The sequence below is a fragment of the Phyllopteryx taeniolatus genome, unplaced genomic scaffold (genome assembly GCF_024500385.1).
Source record: "Phyllopteryx taeniolatus isolate TA_2022b unplaced genomic scaffold, UOR_Ptae_1.2 contig_24, whole genome shotgun sequence".
Lineage (NCBI taxonomy): Eukaryota > Metazoa > Chordata > Actinopteri > Syngnathiformes > Syngnathidae > Phyllopteryx > Phyllopteryx taeniolatus.
In genome coordinates, this window is record NW_026903162.1 from 708,871 (window position 1) to 725,489 (window position 16,619).

The 16,619-nt window shown below is 43.8% G+C and overlaps 1 protein-coding gene across 1 annotated transcript in view; it reads left to right on the top strand.

Moving 5' to 3' along the window:
- map1aa (microtubule-associated protein 1Aa) overlaps positions 1 to 16,619 on the top strand; it is a 53,280-nt gene that overhangs the window by 16,034 nt on the left and 20,627 nt on the right. The window contains exon 2 of the mRNA XM_061764875.1: positions 15,895 to 15,975. The gene's annotated coding sequence lies outside the window, so the exon portion shown is untranslated. The remainder of the gene's footprint in view (positions 1 to 15,894; positions 15,976 to 16,619) is intronic.

The following is a 16,619-nucleotide window of genomic DNA, read 5'->3' on the forward strand; positions in this document are numbered from 1 at the left end:
CAAATTTTACAGTAATCAAATTTTCGAAAGAAGATATTACTTGTTGAAAAAGGTTAGTAGAAGCCCACATAATCATTATTTTGTGTCAGTCGTGTAACACTGATGGACTTCAGTTGGCAATAGATACGTCTGTCTGATAGTCTGGCGACCCAGCTAAAATCGGGCTCGAACCGCCACTGTTTATTAAAGCCAGGATAAAAATGGTTGGGTTACCTCAGACAAACAAGTGAGTGACTCGCTGTGACAGGAAAAAGCTGAAAGTCACTTCTCTAGTGAGATGTAGGCTACAAGCTACAAGCTATTCATTGTTTGTGTTTTCAGCTTTTTATAACAATCTACTGGGTGACTATTAAAAATGCAGCTATATTTAAGTTTCTATTTTGCGCTTACTGTGGATATGTATGTCTTTAATAGCCATAGCTAATACATAAAATTTGTGTTCTTTTTATTTTCACTCTGTCAAGGCAGGGGGATAGCTGCACTTTAATTCTGAAAAGTTCCCACTCTAGTTTGTAAGGTGGGATGAGTCAGTTGAGCCTTTTAAGATTTTCAGATGGATCTGTAAATTTATGTGAAATTAAAATGATTTCTAAATAAGTTGTTTTATAAAAGATACATATACACTTTATAGATCTACTGTGATCTGCAAGTTGCACGTGTAAATGAAAACACACATTCATAATACAGGTATTGTTGAAATTGCATTTTTGTTTTGACATTTGAAATTGCTCATTGATTTGCAACAAGATAATTATCAATAAATGTGAATATTTACCCAATTGTAGTTGTAATTATATTTTCTATTTATAGTGTATAAGGCCATGGTCTGGCCCACTTGAGATCAAATTGGGATGAGTGTGGCCCGCAAACTAAAATGAGTTTGACATCCCTGGAATGACTGTTAAAAGACACTCCCAAGCCCCAATTAAGAGTTTTAGTTTTAAATTAAGACTTATCTTTCTCTATGAACCCAAACCTTCCATGTGTTTCTAAATTACACACAAGTTGTGACTTTCTTTTTTTGTATTAAATATAGTCGTATGAGTTAGTGCTTCTTATTTGATGTGTTTTCAGTGGAATGCTGACCAGCATTTGTTATGCATATCTCATCATGATGTGGAGTCTTTTCAGTAAAAAAAAAGTATAGGATACTTAGTCTTGGAGGTTCACAAATAAATAGCCAACAGGTGACATTTCAACATGTGAGGCCGTGGTTTGGGATTATGTGGGCAGTAGATGAGTAGCCGCCAGCTCAGATGATGGAGGCTGAAAACCACTTCGTTGTTACAGAAGCATTAATGTGTAGGCTTCTTTAGCTTTTGATTGATTCCGTTAAACACCCCCACAATGTTAGACATCTCGCTTACATTTTTCAGGTAAAGGAAAGCGTTTCTTCTGCCCCCCTTCTTTTGAGAGATTCACTGAAACAAAAACACTGATACTTCATAATTCATAAACATATTGTCTTGATTCTTGATTTTAAAAAGTAATTTGGTTTAAAAGTTGCATTAAATATTGTTGACAATTTGTTGAGATTATTTCCCCCCCCCCCCCCCCATTATAATCTCTTTAAGAAAAGGTGTTACCCCAAAGACATACAGTATATTTAATAAAGAAAATGCAGAAAAGTGCCAAAGAACAGAGGATTGAATCTGTGAATGTTTGATATTTTTCATTTCAATGTATTTTATCTCATTGGGTCTTCTAATGACTACCTGTGTAGAATCGAAAGCCATTGGCATGGCAAGGCATGTTTATATCTATAGCACACTTCATACACAAGGTAACTGAATGTGCTTTACAAGATTAAAAAGCATTTTAAAACAGAGCTAAAGACAAAGACATTTAAAAACAAAGTACAGAAAAATAAAAGTTTACTAAAATTTCTAAAAATGTACAGCGCAAGAAATACAAAAAAAACAAAAAAAATAGGCAAATGCTCTAAAATGCACAATCATTGGCATGAGAGACAAGAAAAGTTTTTAACCTTCACTTAAAAAAAATTCACACTTTTGTTGGTAACTTATTCCATTTGTGTGCAGCATAGCACCTAATGCTGCCTCACCATCCATGTTTGCTTTGGATGGTGATGGCTCTGTAGATCTCAGGGACTGGATTTATATACTGTATTCAGCATTTCTTCATAGCATTTCTTTGATGTATTCGACTGGAGGCTTATAGCCAGTGACGTGAACTTATTTTTGATGGGCAGTAGACAGAATGACATATAATATGTCGTCTGCACGTTCATGTACCCCGCCGATGACTGGATAGGGCCGCGCGGCCCTAGTGAGGAAACGCTCAGAAATGGATGGTGGTGATATATAATATGCTTCATCTAGTGGTCAGAAACCCGAGCTGCAGCAAACTGAATGAATTGCATCTGATTAATGCTCTTTTAGGGGAGTCCACTCAGAAGATCATTACAATAGTTGAGTCTATCCATCCATCCATTTTCTACCGCTTATCCGAGGTCGGGTCGCGGGGGCAGTAGCTTTAGCAGGGACGCCCAGACTTCCCTCTCCCCAGCCACTTCATCCAGCTTTTCCGGGGGCATCCCGAGGCGTTCCCAGGCCAGCCGAGGGATGTAGTCTCTCCAGCGTGTCCTGGGTCGTCCCCGTGGTCTCCTCCCGGTGGGACGTGCCCGCAACACCTCACCAGGGAGGCGTCCGGGAGGCATCCGAATCAGATGATGTAGTCTCTCCAGCGTGTCCTGGGTCGTCGCCGTGGTCTCCTCCCGGTGGGACGTGCCCGGAACACCTGACCAGGGAGGCGTCCGGGAGGCATCTGAATCAGATGCCCCAGCCACCTCATCTGGCTCCTCTCGATGTGAGGAGCCACATTATTTGCTGCAAATCAGCGAGCACAAAATTCCCAACAGGTTTGAAAAACTCCAATGGTATTGAGTAAAAACAGCTAGTTAATGGTTTCAGCTGCTGAACCTTTTCTGGACAGACATTGGGGTACAGTTTGTAGCTGCAAATGTCTCTATACTGTATCACAGTAACAGTTGTTTCTGAGCAAGCTGAGAAACAAACTTTGGGATGTAACAGCAAAGATACTAATGTACCCATCCATCCATCTATCCATTCCCAACACCGCTTATCCTGTTCAAGGCCGTGGGGTGCTGGAGCCTATCCCAGCTGACTTTGGGCGAAAGGCAGACGACACCCTGAACTGGTCGCCAGTCAGTCTCAGGGCACATAGACACAGACAACCATTCACACCATCATTGACTCATTGCCAAGATGGCGCCTACCCGTGTGGTAGGCTACCTACTCGGTTACGCGCTCTCTAGTATTGTTTTTGTTTTTGTGTTTTTCGTTCGTCTTTGGAGACATTACATGACTCACTTACACAAGGGGAGACTTGCTAACAATCAAGGAGGCTACTCCGGACTTTCTTTCACCAACTTTTGCAAATCCGCTCAGTTTTTTCCCCGAGTTACTCACCGGAGCAGCGACCGCGGTCTTTAGGGCATGGAGACGGATGTGGTGCCACAGAGGGAAGCGAGCCGGCATCCTAGTGAAGCTCCGCAAGAGCGGATACAGATTGGCGTTTCCGTCGATCCACCTTGCGAATTTACGCTCCCTACCCAACAAAATGGATGAGCTTCATCTTCTGATAAAGACCAGTTAATACTTCGGATGGTCCGCCGCCAAGTGCTTTACGGAGACATGGCTTTGTGAGGTTGTACCCGATGGCGCCGTCATGCTTCCCGGCTTCCATCTTCACCGGGCAGACCGCGACATGGAATCATCGGGGAAAACAAAAGGTGGTGGGATATGCTTTTATATCAACGTAAAATGGTGTACGGACGTCATGGAGCTCAGCACACACTGCAGCCCGCATTTAGAGTCACTGTTTTTGCACAGTAAGCCATTCTACTCGCCTCGTGAGTTCGCATCATTCATTCTCGCCGGTGTCTACATTCAAACTAACATGAACGCCGCACTGCTAACACTTGTTGAACAAGTAAACGAAATTGAAAAAAAAACACCTGGACTCACCCCTCATTATTCTCGGGGACTTTAACAAAGCTAAACTTAACCACGAACTCCCTAAATACAAGCAGCACATCGACTATCCTAACAGGGAAAATAACATTTTAGACCACTGCAATATTACGCTAAATAGCACATACCGTGCCAAACCTCGTGCAGCACTAGGGCTCGTCTGATCACTGCTTAATTCATTTAATACCGACATACAGGCAAGAACTTAAATGCGCGAAGCCTACAGAGAAAACAGTGAAAAAGTGGACCAATTAAGCAAAGCTAGAACTTCAAAGCTGTTTAGACTGTACAGACTGGAGTGTGTTTGAAAATTCAGCTGGAAGCCTGGATGAATATACGGGTACTGTCACATCCTATATCAGTTTCTGTGAAGAGGTGTGTGTGTACCAACAAAGTCATTTCGCACATTCAGTAACAACAAGCCGTGGTTCACTGCCTATCAGAGCGGGGACAGGGCCCTGTATAATCGAGCTAGAAACCAGTTGACTAAAAAAATTAATATTGCAAAGAGATACTATATAACAAAGTTGGAAAAACAGTTTAGCACTAACCACTCTAAATCAGTCTGGCATGCTTTCCAATCGCTGACAAGTGACGATCCCCCCAAGCTGAGAACAATAGCACACTAGCCAACGCAGGGCTGGCAACCAGTTCAGGGTGTACCCCGCCTCCTGCCCGATTATAGGCTCCAGCACGCCCGCAACCCTAACGAGGAGAAGCGGCTCAGAAAATGGATGGATGAGAACAATAGCACACTAGCCAACGCAGTTGAGGCTGGGGGAGACCACCTCATCCACACGCAGCATCAGCACTGGGGCACCCCAAGGTTGTCTCCTCTCTCCGATGCTCTTCTCTCTCTATACGAACGACCGCACCTTAACGCATCCGGCTGTCAAACTCCTGAAGTTTGCAGATGACCACGGTCATCGGCCTCATCAAAGACGGTGACGAGTCTGCATATCGACTGGAAGTGGAGAGGCTGGAGCTGTGGTGCGGCCGACACAACCTGGAGCTGAACACGCTCAAGACTGTAGAGATGATCGTGGACTTCAGGAGGCATCCTTCGCCATAGCTGCCCCTCACGCTGTCCAGCTGCCTTGTGTCAACAGTCAACCGTAAAGACCTTCAAGTTCCTGGCAATTACAGTCTCTCAGGACCTGAAGTGGGCGATCAACATCAACTCCGTCCTCAAAAAGGCCCAGCAGAGGATGTACTTCCTGAGGCTTCTGAGAAAGCACGGCCTGCCACAGGAGCTGCTGAGGCAGTTCTACACAGCAGTCATCGAATCAGTCCTGTCTTCTTCCATCACAGTCTGGTTTGGTGCTGCTACAAAAAAGGACAAACTCTGACTGCAACGGACAATCAAAACCGCTGAAAGGATTGTCGGTACCCCCCTACCCACCCTTGAGGACTTGCACGCTGCCCTTGAGGACTTGCACGCTGCCAGAACTAAGACAAGAGCGTGCAAAATCCTCTCCCCCCACATCCCGGTCACCAGCTCTACCAGCTCCTTCCCTCAGGTAGGCGCTACCGATAAATGCAAACTAGAACTAGCAGACATTCCAACAGCTTCTTCCCTCTTGCAATCAACTACTTAAACATCCATCCATTTTCTGAGCCACTTCTCCTCGCTAGGGTTGCGGGCGTGCTGGAGCCTATGCCAGCTATAATCGGACAGGAGGCGGGGTACACCCTGAACTGGTTGCCAGCCAATCGCAGGGCACATACAAACAAACAACCATTCGCACTCACATTCACACCTACAGGCAATTTAGAGTCCTCAATTAACCTACCATGCATGTTTTTGGGATGTGGGAGGAAACCGGAGTGCCCGGAGAAAACCCACACAGGCACGAGGAGAACATGCAAACTCCACACAGGCTGGCAGACGCTCTAACCAGTCGTCCACCGCAATTCTTAAACACCTAACCTACAATTCCATTGCAACATGCTGCCAATTTTTTTGTCTTGAGATTGTTGTCACATTTTTGTCAGGCCAATTATACATACTCGTGAACTCACTGTAGTAGTCTCACTACGCTGCACTATTTGCATATCTGTTGTTGACCAATGCTGGCCACTCATGCCAGAGTAGCATCTGCCCCACTAGCACACTGACTGAGGAGTATCTTCAACATTAGCACAATCAACATTGTCCCAGATTATCGCGCTACAAGTCACTTTAAACTGCATACACTCCTTGAAGTCTCAGCGCCCTATGCACAATGGTCATTGCACCCGACTATTATTATTATTATTACTATTATATTAGTCATTCATACTGCTCTAAGTGCTAGAGGACTCTGCATCTTTTTGCACAATTGTAAAAAAAAAAAAATAAATAAATAAAAATTTAAAAAAATTATTGTACCGGCATTACCAGATAATTAGCAACCTTTTATTGCTCAGTGACTGTTTTTCTCAATGTCCGTCAATGGACTGTCTGTTGTCGTACGAGAGCGGCTTCAACTACCGGAGACAAATTCCTTGTGTGTTTTTTGGCAAATAAAGATGATTCTGATGCTGATTCTGAACTGAACCTACGCTGCCTGCACCCAAGTCAGGCGACTGTACCAGTACACTATCACTATCGCTATACTACCCAAGTAACGCAATGTACTCTTTACTTTCCAAATTGTATTTTCTGCTTTTATGGTATTTTTGGTGCCTTTAACATTCAAACCAAGTCCACAGTGCCTCTATTTGTATTTTTGTATTGGGTAAAATTCCACCCTGGTTTTAAAGCCAACACCATCACAAGCAGTAATCAGCAGAGCCATTCTTTTGAGCGACATTTCACGAATCTCATGCTGTTCTCTCCCACCTTTTGTTCCCAGCTGATATTATTTGGGACAGCTTGCAGGTTATGGAATGAAATGCACAACTGGCCTAATAAAAACTAAAATACAAAAATTAAATCTTCATGAGGCGGCACGGTGTCCGACTGGTTAGAGCGTCAGCCTCACAGTTCTGAGGACCCGGGTTCAATCCCCGGTCCCGCCTGTGTGGAGTTTGCATGTTCTCCCCGTGCCTGCGTGGGTTTTCTCCGGGCACTCCGGTTTCCTCCCACATCCCAAAAACATGCATTAATTGGAGACTCTAAATTGCCCGTAGGTGTGGATGTGAGTGCGAATGGTTGTTTGTTTGTATGTGTCCTGCGATTGGCTGGCAACCAGTTCAGGTTGTACCCCGTCTCCTGCCTGATGATAGCTGGGATAGGCTCCAGCACTCCCACGACCCTAGTGAGGAGAAGCGGCTCAGAAAATGGATGGATGGATACATTTTATGAAACCTTTATACTGTACTTGTTTGTGTTTCTTATTTTCAGGGATTCTCAGTGGTAGGAGGTTCATTATTGGATTGGATCCCAGTTTGCAAACTAATGGCTCACACTACTCAATCTAATTACACAGATGCGCTACTACATTTTAGGTGCTGTTGGCCATTGATGTAGCAATACTGGAAGCTTCTTTCAGCTTGGAATAAATATATATTTGTGAGTTATATCATCTAAAGATCAATTTGCAGCATCAATCAATTTGACTCACTGTTTAAACGTGTTTCACAATGTTCTCTTCATCTCTCGACCATCCTCATCAGGTCCATGTGCAGGCGTTGTAGGGGAGTGTAGGCCATACAGCAGAATGTGGAAGTGACCCCGGGCATCCACCTTGAGGGTGGGGGTTTGGTGGCATCAAAATGCTCCCCACCCCGCCAACCCCATGTAGACAAATGGATTTTATTGGCGAAGAATGGAATTGAAGGACGGGAAATTTCTATCATCCCCCGTTGAGGGGGCATTACGGAAGCCTTGTGTGCCCGGGCAGCAACACACTTTGGCACGCCAAAGAAGAATTCACAGACCACTGAGCTTAAATCTATTCTTTGTAATCTTTGTTTGAGTTCAATATATTGAATCAGGAACGAGAAAAGAATGTGGTCAAACTTTAGTGACCAGTGATGGGTTTTGTCCTCATCATCAACTTTGGTTGGAATGAAAATGTTTTTAGCAGTTACTGTAAATTGTTCCCAATGATAGTTAGGTTGACATCATTTGTTACTATTTTTTTTACATCTTTTCAAAGCTCAATTTGATTAAGATTCTTCAAAGCAACAGGTGCAGGGGAGGTACCGGCAATCTGCTGACTTTAACTTGCTCTCTCACAGATAACGCTTTTGATACCTGCTCATTTCAAAGTAGACTGCTTAACAATTGGCTTCTGTCTAACATGAAGTAGTTCAGTTTGATACTGTTTCCGGCATTTTCATTTTCAAAGGTTGTGACGTTTATGAAAACAGATACCGGTACAGAGATAATACCACTGCTTCTGGTTCCCTGAGCAAAGAATGCCAACCATGAAGGAAGAGGAATGTTGGGATTATGCCACCTTTTTTTTCTGCATGACATTCATTTGCCTGGGCATGACAACCTATTGACGCTTTTCCCTTGCCCCAAAAAGCAGTACAATTTGGTACTACTAAACACTATTGCTGGTTACTTCTATCATCACTGCCATTGTAATATTTGAGAATACGCAGCTAGAAATGACAAAAATAAACACCCACGATAGCCCACTTTCTTGTATCCCTCAGCTTCCCTTGAATCAGCCACATAGTGAAGAGTAAATACAAGAGGGTTCATTGTCCAGCATTATTGTTGTTCCATAGCATGTCTCGTTCTGACTGATGCATTCAATGCGGCATATGGTTTCACACTTTCTCGCTGTGCTATTTTGAAGTGGAAAACTGACTGCATCTTGCAACGGAAACAGATCAGCCAGATCAGGATCATGAGCTGAACTGAACTGGATCTCTTGGTGCCGATGTGGCTTTTAATGACAATCACAAATATTGCAGTTATATTGACATTAGTATTGTAAACCTACAGCCTCAATTTGGGGGGGTTGTGTCAAATTGTGTACTAAGTTTAGCTGATAGTACTGTTGTAGCTTCACGTGAAAATTTCTGTGCAATACATGACTGGAATAAAGAGTAATGTCGCATAATGTTTGACATTTATCCATATATCATCACGCCCTTGAACCCTATTAACAGGATGGATGTTATTGTTGACTTGCTGTTAGTATGTGCCTGTGCTTTCTCATGTTGGTTAAACCAATAAACTATTACTCTCTCGCCATTTCATGAGCAGTTGCTACAGAGAACCAGCTACAAATTGGACCACAGTTTGTTTACTCACCAAACATCGTGTCGAACAATGGCTGGTCATTGTTTTACACAGATTAGTACTGTAAAATATTTCCCTTTCTGACCAGTATAATGAAGGTTTCTCCAAAACACCTGTAAATAGTGGTGTCATTCTTTTAGTGGAAAGAAGCAGAAAAATCTTTCAATCTAAATATAGCTCCTGTTAGAAGTGACTGCATTCATGTGATACTGCTGCTGGTGTTCACTTCCTATACTGTTGGATGCTGCATGCACTGTCATGCAGCATAAGCGATCCCTCCCTCTTGCAGAAATGCTGCAATGCGTCTCCCTCAGCCAAGACTGGGTCAGTGTAACTAAGCTGACAGAGACAGCCACATCAGTGTCCCCATGGCAACAGCCAATGAGCCTTGTGAAGCCTGTGATTGCTTAAGTATTTTTTGTGTGAGTAAAGCGTATTTTTAATGGCCGTTAGGATAACACAAAGGGAGGAATAAGAGAAGGAGTTGTGGTATGGTTGGAGTTTGCTCATAGGCTTTGTAGGGTAATTGTGATTAGAAATGCTGAGCAGTATTTGTAATTTCTCCTTTGTGTCTATTTTGGTTGTGGTTTGGTGGCCATACCATGTTATTTTACATACAGTAGGTACGGAAAGTTTTCAGACCCCCTTAAATTTGTCACTCTTTGTTATATTGCAGCCATTTGTTAAAATAATTTAAGTTTTTTGGACATACTTGGCAAATAAAGACGATTCTGATTCTTATATATATGCGGCACGGTTGCCGACTGGTTAGAGCGTCAGCCTCACAGTTCTGAGGACCCGGGTTCAATCCCCGGCCCCGCCTGTGTGGAGTTTGCATGTTCTCCCCGTGCCTGCGTGGGTTTTCTCCGGGCACTCCGGTTTCCTCCCAAATCCCAAAAACATGCATTAATTGAAGACTCTAAATTGCCTGTAGGTGTGACTGTGAGTGCGAATGGTTGTTTGTTTCGTATGTGCCCTGCGATTGGCTGGCAACCAGTTCAGGGTGTACCCCGCCTCCTGCCCGATGATAGCTGGGATAGGCTCCAGCACGCCCGCGACCCTAGTGAGGAGAAGTGGCTCAGAAAATGGATGGATGGTTGGATATATATATATATATATATATATATATATATATATATATATATATATATATATATATGACAAGTTCAGCGCGGAACTTTCCCATGAATGATTGCTCCGTGTTGCCAGGAATGTAGCGGGACCATTGGCTTCTGGGTTCTTGTGGTAACGGGTTCCAGTTGTCTCTCAAACGTGTGAACGAGGAAACCTCTGGCGAGCGTAATGACTCGACCTTCAGTTCTGTGAAAACCTGGTTCAGGAGGACCTCACCAAGGTGGTGACGGCACCCAGACCAAAGCAGTGGTCTCCCAGTGAGACCAGTATGGAAATGCAAGCTGCCGTGAGATGGCCGGTGTTTGACGCGGTGGTGTCAAAAGCCATGTTGACAACTTGGTCAGCGCAGCGCCAGTCCTGCAGCAACTTGCATGTCAATCGGCCAATGATCACTCCACTTTCCTCATTCGTCTGCTTCTTATACGCTGGGACACTAAGCAGTTTCAGCCACTCTGCATCTGCCGACCACCACTGTAAGACGCTCCTCCAACTGGCGCACATTGCTGAACATCGGTGTTAACTTGCTGTCCTAGTGTAGGGTGCACAATGGAGGTGGTGTCCACTGCTTGTGCTGCTCCTCACAGATTGTCTCCAGAACTTGGCGTCTTGCTTGGTCAGCTGTTGCGTAGAATGCAGAGAGATGTGTACAATCACCGCCTGACTCTTCTATCAGGCCACGCGTAAAGGTGGCCTGTTGCATTGGTGACATATTCAACCTTGTAGCCAGTGACACAACACTTAGTTGGCTAAGAATGTCATGTGGAATGAAAACGTTTGTTCCAGTCTTCTTACACTTGATACTTATTTCAGTTTTTTTACACTTGAGGGGTTGTTTGCCCTCAAATCATGGACAGACTGTTAGAATCCTCTTCTGGCTCGTCGCTTTCCGACACCAAGTGAACATTGCCGTCATCTCCTCCAGCTCCTTTTCACATTGGGACCGCCTGGCTGCTGCTGCAGCTTGACGCTCCTCTTGTCGTTTCATCTTGACCTGCAGCTTTTTGTCCAGTACACCAAATTTGTCACTCTCACACTTGTCATCGGTCTTCATGCTGGCCAAGAAAGCTAGGTCTTCTGGGTTATCAATCAGCTGTTCAACATTTTGAGGCCACAGCAGAAAAGTGGCATCAGGTCTGCGCTCCATTTTCTCCTATTGTTTCGCTGTACCCTCACTGGAGCACACAAAGCCTGGGAGATTTTCCGCAGCTTGTTATTGGCATTGGATAAGTGTACCATCTTGTGCCACGCACACTTGTCGCTCACAATTGGGATGTTGCGCTCTTGCAAAATGGCTGCACCTTCTGCAGGCTGCCTCGAACTGCGACAATGCTCCCTTTGCACCAGGTCGCTGAGCAAGCATGCAGCGTAAGAATCGACGACCAGTTGCCAGCTTGGCGCCGGTGATTCACTGGTGATGCTGGGGCACAGACCAAAGACCAGTCTGCGACTGCTTGTCTGGGAGGGACCAGTTGGTGAGGGCAGCATCTAAGGAGAGCTGGATCCCGGGGTGGATTGTGTTGTACAGTGCCAGAGAATGAAAAGGACAAGGATAGTGTTTAAAATCATAGATTAGCATACTTAATATCACTCAATTATGATAAACCAAGGTTCATCATCATTCAAATCATTCATCAATATTTAATCATTACAATGATAACTTACCGTTACATAACTACCAGAGTAGCTAGCTGTGCTCGCAAATATACCTAAATATAAAATGTTAATTTAACAACGAGCTGGTCCGTGCAGACTTTGAGGCAGGATTGGGACACAAGCTCTGGCACTGCCGCTTTGTTGATCTTTTGTTGTTTGAAGATGCGTCTCACCTCCGGTTTGTGGATGGTCAATGAAGGAGGGGGAGTCAGAGGTGTGATGGTGGTTGGTGGTGCGGCTGGGTGAGTGTTGGGTGTGAAAGTGTCCTTTTCAAATCTGCAGTAGAAGGAATTCAAGTCGTCGACGAGTCTTTTATTGTTCTCAGCTTGGGGTGTTGGTTGCTTATAATTGGTTAGTGATTGTAATGCATGCCAGACTGATTTAAAGTCGTTAGAGGTAAACTGTTTTTCTAACTTTACTGCATAATTCCTCCTTGCAATGTTAATTTCTTTAGTCAGCTGGTTTCTATCACGATTATACAGGGCCCTATTCCAACTTCGATATGCGTCCTCTTTAGCCTGGTGCAGTTGCTTAGGTTTGGCAGTTGTTATTGAACATGCAAAATGACTTTGTTGGTACCACAGAAACTGATATAGGATGTGACAGTGTCCGTATATTCATCCAGGCTGCCAGCTGAATTTTTAAAGACGCTCCAGTCTGTGCAGGCTAAACAGCTTTGAAGTTCTATCATTGCTTCGTTGGTGCACTTTTTCACTGTTTTTCACCGTGGGCTTCACGCATTTAAGTTCTTGCCTATGTTGGTATTAAGTGAATTAAGAAGTGATCAGACGAGACCAGAGCTGCACAAGGTATGGCACGGTATGTTATTTAGTTTAGTATAGCAGTGGTCTAAAATGTTATTTTCCCTGGTAGGACAGTTGATGTGCTACTTGTATTTAGGGATTTCGTGGTTGAGTTTAACTTAACTGAGTTTAAAGTCCCCGAGAATAATGAGGGGTGAGTCTGGGTGGGTTTTTTTCCATTCTGTTTACTTGTTCAGCGAGTGTTAGCAGTGCAGCATTTGTGTTAGCTTGAGGAGGAATGTAAAAATGAAAGATGCAAACTCACGAGGCGAGTAGAATGGCTTACAATTCAGGTGGAAAGGCCACCCCAGGCTAGAAGTTTAGAGGCAGGGTTTAAATTATTTTATCATGGTGTAGATGGGAAGAGAAATGGAGTAGGGGTTATTTTAAAGGAAGCGTTAGCTAAGAATGTCTTGGAGGTGAAAAGAGTATCAGACCGAGTGATGAGGCTGAAACTTGAAATTGAGGCTGTTATGTATAATGTGATTAGCGGCTATGCCCCACAGGTAGGATGTGACCTAGAGGTGAAAGAGAAATTCTGGACGGGAGCGAGATGAAATAGTTCTGAGCATCCCAGACAGAGAGATAAAGAGTTGTGATTGGTGCAGATTTTACAGGACATGTTGGGGAAGGAAACAGGGGTGATGAAGAAGTAATGGGTAAGTACGGCATCCATGAAAGGAACTTGGAGGGACAGATGGTGGTAGACTTTGCAGAAAGGATGGAAATGGCGGTAGTGAACAGTTTTTTTTCCCAGAAGAGGCAGGAACATAGGGTGACCTCCAAGAGCGGAGGTAGAAGCACGCAGGTGGATTACAGTTTGTGCAGACGATGTAATCTGAAAGAGGTTACTGACTGTAAGGTAGCGGTAGCGGGAGAGTGTGGCTAGACAGCAGAGGATGGTGGTGTGTAAGATGACTCTGGTGGTGGGGAGGAAGACAAAAGCAGAGCAGCGAACCATGTGGTGGAAGTTGAGAAAGTAAAAGTGTTGTGCGGCTTTTCGGGAAGAGGTGGGACAGGCTCTTGGTGGACAGGAGGAGCGTCCAGAAGACTGGACCACTACAGCCAAGGTGATCAGAGAAACAGGCAGGAGATTACTTGGTGTATCTTCTGGCATGAACGGAGAGAAGGAGACTTGTTGATGGAACCTCAAAGTACAGGAAATCATACAAGGAAGGAGGTTACCTAAGAAGTGGGACACTGAGAGAAGACAGAGGAGAGGAGAAAGGAATACATTGAGCTGCAACGTAAGGCAAAGGTAGAGGTGGCATCATATGCCAAACAAGAGGCATATGATGACATGTGTGCCAGGTTGTACATTAAAGAAGGAGAAAAGGATCTGTATAGGTTGGCAAGACAGAGGGATAGAGATAGGAAGGATGTGCAGGAGGTTAGAGTGATTAAGGATATAGATGGAAATGTATTGACTGGTGCCAGTAGTGTGCTCGATAGATGGAAAGAATATTTTGAGGAGTTGATGAATGAGGAAAATGAGAGAGAAGGAAAAGTAGAAGAGGCAAGTGTGGTGGACCAGGAAGTGGCTTAGCATGATTAGCAAGGGGGAAGTTAGAAAGGCATTAAAGAGGATGACAAATGGAAAGGCAGTTGGTCCTGATGACATTCCTGTGGAGGTATGGAAGCATCTAGGAGAGGTGGCTGTGGAGTTTTTGACCAGCTTGGTCAAAGGAGGAATGGAGGAAAAGTGTGCTGGTGTGCTGTGGGAACTATAGAGGAATAAAGTTGATGAGCCACACAATGAAGTTATGGGAAAGAGTAGTGGAGGCTAGACTCAGGACAGAAGTGAGTATTTACGAGCAACAGTATGGTGTCATGCCTAGAAAGAGTACCACAGATGCATTATTTGCCTTGAGGATGTTGATAATAAAAAAAAAATTAAATTAAGAAATCACACAGAAGATATATTTTGGAAAAATTATATTGGTTTAAATTTAATAATTGGCCTGCAAAAAAATTATCTTATAGTTCTTATATTCATATAATATTTATTATATTTTAATGTCTTGTGAATAACAAAATAATAGACAAATATAATTGCTAATATTTGCTCCGAACATAAACAGACCAAAAAAAAGTAAGGAAATGTGTTTTGTAGTTTATTTCTTTGTTTTAACCATGCTTCATGGCAATCTTATACCCCTCAAAAGCCTGTTTATTACCTTTTATAATGGTGCCACATTTGTAATGAATATGTATTCGTGGGATGAGCAGCATAGCTGAGTATGTGAGTTGCGCTCATGAAAATTTTTCAATATCTTCTCTGCCAATGCCATACTGCTTTTTCAATGTGGAATAGAAGCAAGCACCCGCAGAGACAATGCAAGTATTTACACTCATCGAGGCAGCACTTCATATACTATAACACAGTGTGTGTATGTGGTGACTCTTCTCCATCCAGCACAGCTTTGGTACATTCCGCATAATGATCCCTGTCAGGAAACGGTTCAAATCTCTGGTCCCATTCAGTCGTCGCTCTCACTGTATTTTCACTTTAACACCGACTCTCGTCCCCCTCCATATCTCCTCTGGGAGACATTCTTAGCCAAGGGAATACCGACCGGCTCCATGTTAGAGGCAAGGCAGTCGCTCTTCGTGGTTGTAGGGTGAAACATCGTAAAGATGGGGGGGAGGGGGGGGGGGGGGGGGCGGGAGTTTCCAATAGCATTAAAATTCTTCGACTATACATGATTGACTAATAAAATAATATCAAATGGGAGAAAAAAATACAATAGAGAAACAAAAAAGAAAGAAAAGAAAGGGAGTTGGAGCTACTGTAACAGGCTACTGACTCTCAGTGCCTGGGCTGGCAGTGACTCTTAGTGCAATAAACTTTCAGAGATATTTTTCAGGGAATTGAATGTTATGATCAACTGTCAAATCTTGCACTTAATCATTGCCAGCCTTCCCAGTTAACATGGATATTTGACTTCTAAAGCCGTCAATGGCAGTGTATGTGTTAAATTACAGAAGCAGCAATGTATTAAGGCTGTTGACAGTGTTTTCAAGTTTCAACTATTCACATAACCAGTGAAAGACTTTTACTACACTGTGTTGCACTTTTTTTTCTGTATGTTCACTTTAGGCCAGAGGATTTTCTAATATCAGTGATATCCTTGAGACAGTGGTGTTGGTGAACCCATCAGAAGAGGCTGTTTCTTCAGAGGTGAGTAACATCTGTACAAGGCATGGATGAGTGCACTGATTACGTGGACGTAACGGTTTGTTCAAATGCTGTATTTTTTATTTGATTCAAAATGAATGGTCCCTTGCTCGTGATAATCAACCCTTTAATTAAAAAGAAATACAAATCCCAGTTCCAGTGAAGTTGGGATGTTGTGTAAAATCTAAATAAATACAGAAAAGAATGATTTGTAAATCCTTCCAAGGGAATACCGACCGGCTCCATGTTAGAGGCAAGGCAGTCGCTCTTCGTGGTTGTAGGTGAAAGGCAAAGTTGGGATTTCATATGAAGCTAGCAATTTCCCCACAATTATTACGCACTGATGTTGTACATCATAGAAAGGATTGCAGTGTCGACTCACAAATGCAGATCAGGTGGTCTTTGGGGGTGGTCTTCCTCCGGACCTCAGACGGAAACGAAGCAGGTTCGGTTGAAGATAGAACAGATGCACAAAAATAAAAAAAAATAGGAAAGGAAAGTTGTTGTCCCGTTTGGGTGCGCTCATAACTTCCCTGCCGTTTGACCTGGTGGTGGGCCGAGCTACGGCCCTCAGAGGCGCGCGGGACCGCCGGTACGGCATCCCAGCAGTTGCTCGCTGAGGCCCCGCCGACCGATCGTGGCTAAGG